Raw genomic sequence first — 13,619 nt, 5'->3', positions numbered from 1 at the left:
CAAGGACTTTTTGCTCACAAAAGGCAAAAGGCCACTAACAATTGCTGGATACTTGCTAATAGACACTTGTTCCTTCTCAATCTCTAATAGAATGTCAAACTGCCAGCCAGGATACAGTCACACAAAATGATCTGACATTTTTCAGCCTCTTGGTTCATTTTCATTGGTATATTCAGTGTATCAGTTTGAATAGTCTGCCCTTACTTATCAAACTGGTCTTATGTTTTCCAAGATCCCATGTAATAGTCAGTCTCTCATAAAACATAAAAAATTGTTACTTCTGACCTATCCTACTACACTAGATTTCCAACTGATTGGTTTTTCTCCCTCCAGATTCATCCTCCTACAATTAGCTGACTCACTATTCTTGCCAAGATTTACTTCTCATGGCTTCTTATTCATGCCCCCACATCTTCTAATGCTGTGTATTTTTACATGCCATCCTTCCACTTGGAATATCTTTCCTAACTTGAAGTGTTGAAATTTACCAGTCCTTCATGGGTCAATTGAAATGTTATTATTCATTCAATGGTTTATTCATTTGCAATATATGTTTATTACACCATATCCTATATCAGGTGCTTTACTAGAGCTCAGGGATACACATACTCCCAACTCTCCTGGTGTGTACATCCTAGTGAAAGAGGCAGAGCAGCTGACAGGCAATTGCATTACAATGTGACAATGGTCATTCTAGGGGAAATAGAGGGCGTTCTGGTTTTCCATAAAAGGAACATATGAAACCAGTTTAGTGGAATGAGGGATGGTTTCAGAATAAACAACATATAAACTAAAACTGACAGATGAAAGGTGGAGGGACTAGAGTCAGTAGTTGAGAGGATAGCCTTTTTAAGTAGTCAAAAACCACTTAGGAATGGCAAACTAAGTTAAAGCAGAAGTTGAGGTTTGGAAAGCAAGCAAAAACAGGTCACGCAGGGGCCTCATCTTGACAGAAACAGAGCCCTTGAAATATTTTAAGCAGAAGGGTTGCCTTTTATATTTTAATGTGAAAATAATAGTTTAAACTCTCCTAAGGAAATCTGATCAAAGGAGGGCAAACTTGGATTAGGAAGCTTTTGCTGTAGCCCAAATGCAAAGTGAGATGCTGGCCTGACCTGGGGACCTGGCAGGGAGAGACAGGGAACTAAGAAGCCTTAGAAACATTTAGGAGTGGAATGCAGGCTTTTGTGATGGATTAGTTGTGAAAAGTGTGATAGAGGATTTTATGGTTTGGGCTATGGGTGCATTTGGAATACCATAGAGTGCAGAAGAGAAGGAATGATTTTAGGGAGAAAGACAGTTTTAGATTTTGGGACATTAAGTTTAGGTACCTGTGTGGGAAAGCAAAATGGAGAAGTCTAGTGCACAAGACACTGGGATCTGAATATCTAAAGAGACCCATGAGTTTTACTCCTGACTTTGTGAGTCATCATCATTAGATGGTAATTTAACACTAGGGGTGAATGACATTCCACAGCAGAGGCATACAGTGAGAAGGCATGGAGTAAATCATAAGGCACACAAACATACAATAGTTTGGAAGAGTAAGAGCCCCAAAATAATGATAAAGAATAATGAGAAGGATAGGAGAAAATCCAAGGATGTGTTGTCACAGAGGCAATAGAAAAGAGAGTGAGTTAAAGAAGGGTCAAGTATCCGATGCTCTCAAGCAATCCGATCAGGTAAGGACTGAAGTGTCCCTAATGGATTGATTTACACAATTCCTAGTTTGCTCAGGAAGGTGCCACTTCAGGCTGTTATGGTGTCATAGGTAGCATTCCCTTTCACTCTCAAAAGTGGCCCATTTTGGACAATAAATTATGTGGCCACCCTGCTATTGGTAAGGATAGTTTTGGGGTATTGGGGAGTCCAAAAGCTAGCAGGCAGTGCCTGAGGATTGAGCTGTAGAAATTAGCATAGAATCACATTTTCATTTCTTTGGTTTGCTTCTGATAGAGAGGAGAGACATAGGGAGATTGGTGAAAGAAGGCAAAGTGATGAGGGAGATTGCTCTTAAAAACTGTGTTTAAATGATAATATTAATGGTAAAGAGTCTATATTCAGAGAAAATTTGATAACTGGAAAGATGTTTATATGCAGGTAGGAAGAGGAAGAGTTGAAATGCAAAGGATGAGCATTAGAAAAGAAAATAGTCACTTTCCATCACATCCAGAAGAAGGAGGAAAGGACGTGCCACTAAATGCAAGCCTTTGTCCTTTCCTGGCAAATTCCGTGCAATGGGTTGGCTTAAACGATGGGAATTTGCTGTCTTATGGATTTGAGGCTAAGAGAAGTCTAAAATCAAGGTGTCATCAAAGTGATGTTTTCCCCCAGACAACTGTGACGTTCTGGGGCTAGACGTTCTGGGTTCCCACTGATTTTCAGCTTCTGCCTGCCTCCCTCTGGCTTTCTTTCTCTGTGTCTGAATTTCATTCTGCTTATACAGGACACTAATAATAATATTAATATCCATCTTGATTCAGTTGGGCCTCACCTTAACTGAAGTAACTTCACAGAAAGGCCCTGTGTATAAGGGTTCACACCCGCATGAATGGATTAAGCTTAAGAATATGTTTTTTTGGAGTACATAGCTCCAATCCACCACAGCAGGTAAGTCTGTAGATTTGTTGGGAATTTAAATCTGAGGATTCTTTTTTCTCTACGAAGTTAGAGGTGAGGTTATTTGCATAGATTCCCTTATTCTAATACGCAAACTATATTTGTTGAGTATTGTAAATCAAAACACAATATGTTAGCTATTATTAGCTGAATTTTGGAAAGATGAAAAAAGGATCAACTAGTTGAGCTTAGTGTCCAGAATCTAGAATCAGTGAGTAGGCAGAACTGGGTACAGGAATTGATTACAAAACCTGAGCCCTGGCCCCTGTGGAAGAGGGCTGCTCTTCCATTTCCACAGACATTCCCAGCTGTTGTTTTAAAGGAGGTGGGAGGAGATAGTAGCCAACACTTCAATCTACTTAAGTGCCTCCCTGATTTCTCCTTTGGGAGTCCTCCCACAGTTTAACAAAGAGAAGAGCATATTATCATAGCACTTCTGCATACTAAAGAAACCGCACTCATTATCTCACAAGTCTGAGGGTAATTGTATAATATTAGGCCTCCACAAAATAAATTGGAATTTTTGTACCAGAAGAGGAAAGAATTCTTAATTTAGAGATAAAATACCTGAACTTAAATCCCAATTTTGCCACCTATTATTTATGTGACCTTAGGTAACTTACTTAAACGCAAGCTTCTGGTTGCTCACCTGTAAAATGGGGATATCAAAGTGTGCTCAGCTGAATGCAAGCACCTTCTGTAAGGATTAGATCAGGCAGTGCATGTGAAAGCATATTTAACCAAATGCAAGTTATAAAACACAGAGAAATTTCTTGGCCCTGTCTGCATGCCATGAAAAACACGTGGGACTATGAAAGTGGGCTAAGCCTGATGTAAGAGTAGAATTATGAATGGCGTAGAAAATACAAAGAATAATCTAAAGTAAAATTTCAATCAGCTAGAATTCAACTAATCAGCACACCATTAATTAATCAAGTTTTGCTTTGTTAGTTTTGCCCTTGTTTTTTGGTATTTGATATTTAGGGGTAAAAAAACACCAAATTTCCAACATATAACCTACGAATTTTAAATAGAATAGTGTTTGATAACTTTCACTGCAATATACTTCTGAAAGTAGGAATGGTTTAAAAGTTCATAACTGGGAAGTGGACTTGGCCCAGTGGTTAGGGCATCTGTCTACCACATGGGAGGTCCGTGGTTCAAACCCCAGGCCTCCTTGACCCGTGTGCATCTGGCCCATGCTCAGTGCTGATGCGCGCAAGGAGTGCCGTGCCACGCAGGGGTGTCCCCCCAGTAGGGGAGCCCCACGCACAAGGAATGCGCCCGGTAAGGAGAGACGCCCAGCCTGAAAGAAAGTTCAGCCTGCACAGGAATGGTGCCGCACACATGGAGAGCTGACACAACAAGATGACGCAACAAAAAGAAACACAGATTCCCGGTGCTGCTGATAAGAATAGAAGCGGTCATAGAAGAACACACAGCAAATGGACACAGAGAGCAGACAACTTGGGGGGGGGGGGCGGGGGGGAGAGAAATAAATAAAAAAAAAAACTAAAAAAAAAAAAATTCATAACTAAGTTACATTTTTCCCTTATTGTTTCTGAGGTGACCAAAAATTCAATGCCATTTTCCAAGTATTTCAAGAAATTAATTTTTCTTTAAGTGACCATTAGACTTCAACCTTGTCTGAGATAATCTACTTAAATTTGTTCATACAAATGCTGAGATCCTAAGTCTATGTTTTACAATCATCTTACCCTGCCTGGAATGTCCTTATTCCTCTACCAATACACTGAAACAACAACCTTTTTATTTCTCCAGGCTTCATAAATCCAGGAAGCTGTCCCCAAGTCGAGCAAAACAAAGTAAAATTCATACTTTATTAATCCCACATCCCACTTCCCAAACCGTCTTGCATTAATAATTGGGCCCAAATGATCATTGCTGGTGAGCACATTTCCAGCCTTGTTTTGCAGAGATATGTCTGGAAGTGCATTCACTGTGAATTTCTGCTTTTGCAATTTGGAAAAGGCTGTTCGTGTTTTAGTAATGAGTCCACTGTTCCCCTAACCTTCAGTGCAAACCATGAGATGCCAGTACAGGGCAGGCCAAATGAAATTCTCCCCAGTCCCTCAGATCTGGGTGAAACCACCATTGTGGGAGTCTGGTTGTGTAGCTGTCTATCCTTAAGTAGTGTGTGGACTCTCCAAAGTCATGGATTCAGGGATATAAAAATGGTCATTGCTTGGCCCATATAAACCCTTGGAAACTGTGCTTTGTCTTTTGTTGTCTCACTACTGTTCACATTTGGCCCAGATGTTGAGTTTTACTCTCATTCCTTTTCGACTTTCCTAGAGCCAGCCTTCTCACATATTCATTCTGCACACCATTCCATCTTCTGATATAGTCAGACACAGTCTGCTGAACATAATTTCTACCCAATGATTAGAGAATGCAGTCCAATCAAAAGCACATCTGCCCCAACATCCTCTGTTATAATTTGTTAGCACTGGGCACCACCTCTTGCATTCTGAAAGCACCAACCCATTCTTTCTGTCCAAGTACAGTGATAGTGATGTTTCCTCCCTTACCAAAAGGAAAAGTGTTTCGCATTTTATATTCACATGCTGGAAGTGGATTAATTTTTTTGATCTTCTGCTCAATATCTCATGCTTATAATTACATGGTTTTCAGTTAGAGCAGAATTGTTAACCCTGGTTGCACAATAAAATCATCTAGGAGCTTTGAAAAAATACTGACGCCTGGATCCCACCATGACCAATTAAATCAGGATCCCTGAGAATCTGTATTTATTAAATTCCCCCTCAGGTGATTCTAATATGAAGCCAGGTTGATAGACACTAAGCTGAAAGGAATATCCTTGTCCCCTTATCCCCTTAGATATTTGTGAGTAGATATTGTAAGAGCCTCTCCAAATAAGAATATCCCAAAATTAAAGGAAAAGGTCATTCTATTTTTTTTAAGGTCCAAATTTGTGTATATTTATTTCTGATACTCATACAACGTTAACTTCCACAGAAATGTTGAATCACATCCTTCCTTACACTTAGGTATTAGAGAAACCCTGATATGGTGATGTATTAAGATGAGTTTCTAGATCTGTCACCCACAGGTCACTTTTCTCTTTCATTAACAGATGTAAGATATTTAGTGAAGATGTCTGCATCGTTAACAAATCACTTTGACTTATATTTGAATTGTGTTAGAAAAACTCATTTCCAAGTCACTTACTTCTACTCAGAATATTATCTCATAGAAATGTTCTTATACATAGATACTTGTTCCCAGATGAGCCTTGCCAGTCCATTGTTACTGGGTTTTATCTAGGTTCTTGAGTATGCTGCTGAAATGAATTTCAAGAGCACATCGGATGAGTTAGGCCAGTAATTTAGTCAGGTAAGGAGGGAAGAGAAATGGGAGAAAATAACAGATCAGGGGTCCCAGGTAGAGAGGAAGGGGCTGAAAACTGATAAAGAGGACTGATTGACAGGCTACAATTTCCCATTATAGGTTATAAATCCCCAGGTTTACCTGCGTGGCCACACAGCGGAGGCAAAATGGCAAGAGTGGCGTGCAGAGAGCAGGAATGGGTCCAGAGGTAAGAGAGTATGAGAGCGAGCAAGCTTAGGTTCTGTGTCTTTTTGAACTGTTAATTATTCCACCCATTTGCTAATGGCAGGGGAGGAGTTCCCTTTGTTTGCGCTTTTGATTGATTACCCCACTCATCAATTCCCCATGAGCGGGAAGCAGACTTGGCTCAACGGTTAGAGCATCTGCTTACCACATGGGAGATCCACGGTTCAAACCCAGGGCCTCCTTGACCTGTGTGGAGCTGGCCCATGGGCAGTGCTGATGCGTGCTAGGATTGCCCTGCTATGCAGGGGTGTCCCCCTATAGGGGAGCCCCAAATGCAAGAATTGCACCCCATAAGGAGAGCTGCCCAGCACGAAAGAAAGTTCAGCCTGCCCAAGAGTGGCACTGCGCACACACAGCAAGATGATGCAACAAAAAGAGACACAGATTCCCGGTGCTGCTGACAAGAATAGAAGTGGACACAGAAGAACACACAGCGAATGGACACAGAGAACAGACAACTGGGGTAGAGGGAGGGGAGAGAAATAAATAAAAATAAATCTTTGAAAAAAAAAATTTCCCATGAAGGCCCAATGATAAAGTCCTTGGGGAATATCTGGGGATCCTCAGGCTTCCGGAAGTCTTTGTTCTGGATGGCAGGATATTGTGGGGTGGGATCTTCCAGCAGCCATCTTGGGGTTATTGATGTCCATGTGGACTCTCTGCCAGGTTCCAGATCCACCTATTGATTCCCTATTTTACTAGCTGGCTTCACCATTTTACCCTGATGTGCATTTATGAAACTAGCCAGGGGAGCCATGTGCCAAGCACTGCAAGAAAAAGGGGAAACAGCAACAAAGAAAAATTGCGGGATTGTTATATGGTTTTTTCAACCTGACACAAGGATGACTGGGACTTAGCTGGGTGTCAGGAAGTGACTAGCTCAGAAGGCATGAGGGATGAGGCGCAACGACTCATCAAAGATTCAAAGAAGCTTGCTCAGGTGTCTCCCAGCATAGTGAGTGTGTTGAAATCAAGAGATATGTCCATGAGCCAGAGAAGAGACTTCATGTGGGCACTGAACAAGGAAGCAGGCTTTAGGCACCTGAGCCTGAAGCCCTAGGACTGAATTTCCAGAGAGAAGCTCAGGGATGGTTTAATAAAGGAGAAGGCTGAGTGGCCATGCAAGGGAGTACACTGAACCAGTGCTAGAAATCAGGGGCTAAAGGAGGGGGGTCTCATAGTCCTAGGGTCTCCACTCTAATGCATGGATGAAACGGCTCCACGAAAGTGCCAAGGCTGTGCATCTTCTCCTTTGCCTCTTTGGGTGAGGACTGTTCATCTTTTTCTCACACCAGACTATCTTTAGGCCAAATAAGTGTTGGCTCTTTTCCTGACCTCAAAACTCCTAGTGGCATTAAGCACCTCCCTTACCCTGGGTGGCTGGAGCCCTCCTGCTGCAGATATGCTTACCTCATTCAGCCCTGTTCAAACTAGTCTTTTTCATGCTTTGAGGCACTCCACAGCCAAACCTGACTCCAGCTCCGGCAGTTCAGCTGATTTCCCACAGGGAATTGGAAGCAATCTCTTAAAATTGATTCACAATGGGTCAGTGACTGAGGGCCCATTCAAATGCCTGAGGTGCTCGTATTTTCCAGTGTGGATGCCTGTCAACCTAAATAACTCGGTTTCCTGAAATTTTAGAGGACAGAAGAATGGAACCAAAATCACAGTCAGCTCAAGGAAACCCGTAGGGGCACTGAGAGGAAAGAGCCCAGGCAGATGGGTAGGTCAGCCCTTCCTTGCAGTTTAATGTCAACTACTCTCACCTCATCAAATTCTCCTCTATTCTGAGCTCACAGATTTTCAAAAAGCTCTACGTTTTCTGCATCATTTTCCCTCTAGCAAGGGAATCTGTTTTGTTTTATAATTTAGTTAATTGTAAATTAGACTGTCTTTCTGAACGCTAAATTTTGTAACACTTCACTGACATTTGCCTTGCATGTTTTAAACATAAATTCTGCCAAGGGTGAAAGTGACAGTCTGAGGATTTAAAAAGTATCTGGCATAATGATAGGGATCCTGGGGTCCTCTCTAGAAAGATGGAGGCAGGGACAGAGACAGCTTGCTGACCTGTCAGTTTTTGCTGTGGAACACAGGGCAGGTTTCCCTACATTCTCTCTGAGCCCTTACTTTTTGACATATTTAGAAACAGCAATATGTGCCTCACAGAGTTCTGTGTATCACATAACAGTGGGTTATAAAGGTGTTTCATCAGTTTGCTTCCTTTCTTCTTCTTGTGCATGGGAAAGAAGAAGGCCTTGCTCATTCAAAACCTTCTCCAGAACAGAACTGTAAGACATAGTAAGAGTTGCTGTAAATGTTGTTTGAAGACAGTAATATGCCTTCTCTGTTTCATCTAATACATTTTTTTCTAGCATCATTTGGACCGGGAAGGTATACTGCACCCCATAGATAAATTGATCACCATCAGCATAGATTCCTGGAATAATTACTTGAAAAGGGCAGGGAGAAAAGCTGGTGTTGATGACCCTGCTTTGTTTATAGGTTGAAGCATCATAGCTGGAGTCAACAGGACTGCTTTAGTGAACGCTCAATTTGTTTTTCACTCTTTTTTCCAGGCTCTAGACACAAATCCCCTGACCCCCCCCCCCCCCCCCAGCTAGGTGAAAGTCCATCTCTAGTGATGACCTTGTCTAAAGTGTCTCCAAATGACTTAAGTGGCTCAAATATTATTGGCAAGGGAATGTGGGCTGTCATGACCCAGTAATCTCACTTAATGCGATGCAATGCTGGGCTCTCTGACTCACTAAAGACAGCTTCACATTTGGGCAGGATTATAAAAATCATCAACACATTCTTCATAGGGCTTAATCCCAATTATGCATACCTTCTAGTGTCATCAATTAGTTCACCTTCTAGAGTATGCTCAGCTAGGCATGGCAATTATGTCTGTTCTAAAAATGAAATATGAGAAAGTGTTAAAAGATCCATATTTCATATTAATACCAAATCACTTCTCGAGTGTGTTCTTTTTCTTAGTTTAAAAAGAGTCTGGTGATGAAGGTTAATGATTTAATTTAGTCCATTGTCCTCCCCCGCCCCCACTATCACCACTGGAGGTCAAGGAGGTTGACCCAGCTAATAGCTGATGCTGGAAAGAAAGGCAGTCTCAGAATAGCAGCTTGGAGTTTTCCATTGGAGAGAATTTTAGTATTGCATCTTGACCTAAGGTGGCTTAGGGAGTTACAAGGAGACAGTGCATTGGATTGATGAGGCTCCAGTACAATCTCCACTGGTGAAGAGCAGGACTACAAGTGCTCCATAAGGGGATCAAAACCCTCCTCTTTGATATAAATTAAAGCCTCAGTTGCTACACTTCTAATATGATAGTGCAGAGTTCAAGGTCTTTTTGTAGCCAATGCTGTATTCAGGATCAGCAGAAGTGGCTTAGATCCTAGCTCTTTTTTCTACCCAGTGCCAATTGCATAGTGTACTCAGCATCCACTGCATCTACTGAACAATTAGTGAAGAACAACTTAAATAAAAATCCTAGCTCTGCTACTTACCCGCCCTATAATCACCAGCCAAGTCACTCAGTCATGCTATTCATTCATCTGACTTTTGCTTATGTTACTTTCCATTATTAAGCACAAGGTACTTGGGGTTTTTCAGCATCTTAGTTTGGCAGAATGCTGTGACAAATGCAACACAGTGGGTTGGCTTAAACAATTGGAATGTGTTGTCTCATGGTTTCAGAGGCTGGAAAGCCTCCTTCCTTTTGGCATCACTAGTGTTCTGACTCTGGCTTTCTGCAATCCTTGGGGTTCCTTGCCTTGCGTCACTGCCTCACATTACGTGGCAATGTCCTCTCCTTTCTCGCTTCTGTGACTTCCCGGTTCTTCTTTATAAAGTTGGCAGTAATCTGGGTGAAGGCCCACGTTGCTTCAGCTGACCACACCATAATTAAAAATCACATCCTCCAAAGGTCCTATTTACAATAGGTTCACACCCACAGGGATACTAGATTAAGAACATGTGTTTACTGTGGTACATCGTTCAACGTCCCATAATCAGTGAACAAAATAGAGATTTCTATATTCATGGAGCTTACATTCTAGGAGAGGAGACAATAAAAAGAAACACAATATGTGAAATACATTGTGTGTGTATATATATAATCATTATTTAGTACCTCTCCTGAGGTTATCATAAGGCCAACTTTGCGATGATCACTCACTGGGGACAACATTATGAGTGAATAATACATGCCACCATCTTGTCTTCTCACTACTGAATTCTCCAGAGAGTCAAACAGGAAAGTCTTACTACAGCTTCACCTTCACCTATTGCATCAGTCTGCATTCTTCTTGTGCCTCTTTCCTTCCATCCATGTGACTTCTAAAGGACCCAAGTTCATTCAAATTCAAATTAATTTTATCAGATAAACTTAAAAAACAATATGTGTTAATATTTCTAATAGACTATTAGTAAATCTATACTCTGTCCCAAATAATTCCATTACATTAGCAAATATATCCATTTGCTAGTTTCTTTTAGTGTAAAACTTCAGTCTACTGTCCAGTGGCTTGATTGATACTCCTTTAAGCACAGCCTAAAAGTAGGGATAAAAAAGCAAACATAAAATCCATTCCCAGCCTAGGAATCCAGACAGGTGAAATCTCTTTCCCAGATCACACTTCAGACACAATATCCATATGAACAGTAAAATGAAGGAAAACATCTATGGTCTTATGGTTCACAGTAATTTGAGAGCCAAAACATGAAAATATGATGAATGTAAGAAAAATTTTAGATGGTGCTTTCAGAGTTAGAACACCACTATATAAGATTCAGAATGCTTATTGAATAGAAACATATATTTTGGAACACCCAGGAGAAGTAATTCCAGAAGAAAATGCTTAATATAGTTAAAGAAGAGCAATGGCATCCATATGACTGTGATGTGACCTTTATGGAGAGGCTAAAGGATTCTCAATGGTGATTACAGGTGAATTACTTTAGAGTCTGGGATTTTCAAGAGGGGTCTTATATTTCTAAGTCTTGAGACAGTAGCGCTAAAGAAATCTGTTTCTATTATTAGGAAGAAAATTAATCTCAGAATGAAAAACAATCTGTGACTTCAAAGTGAAAGAGCTGACAGCAAAATATTTGAATTAATTAAAGAAATAGAGGGTTATTGAATGGTGGGTGTATTTTGTAGGCATATTTTAAAACATCTGTGCTTGTTTCCATGGAGATGGTTGTTATTTTATTTTGTTGTTAATATACTACATGGGCATGAAAGATATTAGAAGAAGCTACCTGATGGAAAACTAAATATAGACATTTCCAGACAGTCTGGGAAAATTTACAATATCCTGGCCCAAGCAGTGCATGATGGTTCAATTCCTTGTTGAACTATGCCAAGTTAAACGAATTGGTCAGTTTCTGAATACTTCTGCTTTTTAGAAATGTACCAAAGGAAATAGACTTGAAGCCCACTGGATGGGGTGCTCAGGTTTAAAACACTTCAAAAAATAAAAAATAAGTTCATCCATTTCAAAGTAATTCCTTTTTCCCTGAGGAAGCTCTCCCAGAACCTCAACATCCCTGTGAAAGACTCAAATTCCCGAAGATTGTTTTCTTGTATGGGCCTTCCATTATTCCCCTCAAGACCACTATTCTGTTATTTTCTCATATTTCTTCCTGAAACAGAGAAATCCTCAGGGTAATGTGAGCTATGATTTTTCCCACCTAAATATCTAATGGGAAGGAGAAAATAGAAAAGATAAATAAGGGGCAGTTTTAGTATCCTAAAATACTTGTTATTTTTCTTTCATCTCTCTTCTTAAAACATTAATTGTGGCCCTTCAACTTTTGTACATTAGAACAACTGGACAATTGCAACCAAGATCTTTCCCCTTTATAGTAGTCAGAGTTGAACATGATTGAACATTAAATTATATGGTTTATTCATTCAAATTTCAATTTATTGCAGAACTGCATTGTCTCATTCTCAGGTTAGCAAGACTGCATCCTCCTAACATCATTTATTTGCACCACTAGCTAAGGGTACCAAGAAGGACCAATTATTAGTTCTATAATTTCTCGTAAGATGGGCAGGTACCTTAGAGGCCTAATACTTTTGGGTTGCTTCATATCGAATTAACAACTGAACGATGGCACCAAGTTATTTGAAGAACTGCTCTTGAAATGCCAGTGTCATAAAGATTTAGTGATTTGAGCCTGTGCTGTTTAGAGAAAAAGACGGTAGTTTCTGAACATTTGAACTGATCTCACAGTGACATTTAATAAAAAGAACAATTACTGAACTATGAATGGTTTTAAAGATATTATCTTAGAATGGTTTTCCTTTCAATCACCTACCAGGCAGGTAAAAGAAAAGAAACATACACACAACACACACATACACACACATGTATTTAGAAGTAGGAAGGGAGAACATATGCTGAGCACTTAATATATATCAAAGACTTTACATATGATGTCTCATTTACTTTTCAAAACAGTTCTATTCAATAGATATTATTAGACTATTTTATAAATAAATAATGTGATTTGCAAGGTAACTAATTGTATTAGTCAGGGTTCTCTACAGAAACAGAATCAACAAGAGGTATCTGTCAAGAGTATGCAATTCTATAAGTCTCTCACGCAGCTGTGGGGGTGCACAAGTCCAGGTTCTGCGGGCAGGCCACAACCAGGGGCTGCAGTGAAAGTCCAGTGAAGGTTCTTGAAGAGTTCTGGGAGATGTTGGCTGTCCAAAGATGAGCTGGGAAATTCTCTCCCAGTGCTGGAATCACTTTCTCTTTTCAGTATTCAACTGATTGGGTTAAGCATCACTCTTGCTGATGGCGATCTCCCGGACTGATATAATTATAACCAGCTATCTATGATTTATCACTGCAGTAAAGTCAATGGTGACTAAAGTCCATAAATGCCCTTGTGTTACAGTTAGCCCAGTGTTTGCTTGACCAAACAACTGGCACAATTACCTGGCCGAGTTGACACATTAGCCTAACCATCACACTAATTTACCTAAGGTATTATTAGAGCAAATCATTTGTTTAACCTCTGTCTTGCTCACCAGTATATGAGAACCAGGAGTTAGGAATTGCTTTCACATATACTTTATAATGAGTAGACACTCAATAAATATTCATTGAATAAGAGAATATCTTGTCTCAATTCCAATAGGATTTAATTATACATTATAAAATCAGCTAGGTTCTCCATAATTTAGAAAAAACTGTGGAATTCTTTTAATTCTCAGTAAGCTCTAAAACATTCTTATTTACATTGTTTTGGAAATTTACCTTCCATATTTGGAATACAATGAAAATTGTTTGAGTGAGTGACATAAGAAAAGACTATAGATAATATGCCAAATATAATAGGGT

This window comes from Dasypus novemcinctus, chromosome 7, assembly GCF_030445035.2.
Source record: "Dasypus novemcinctus isolate mDasNov1 chromosome 7, mDasNov1.1.hap2, whole genome shotgun sequence".
NCBI classification, from domain to species: Eukaryota; Metazoa; Chordata; class Mammalia; order Cingulata; family Dasypodidae; genus Dasypus; species Dasypus novemcinctus.
This window is presented reverse-complemented; position numbering follows the sequence as displayed.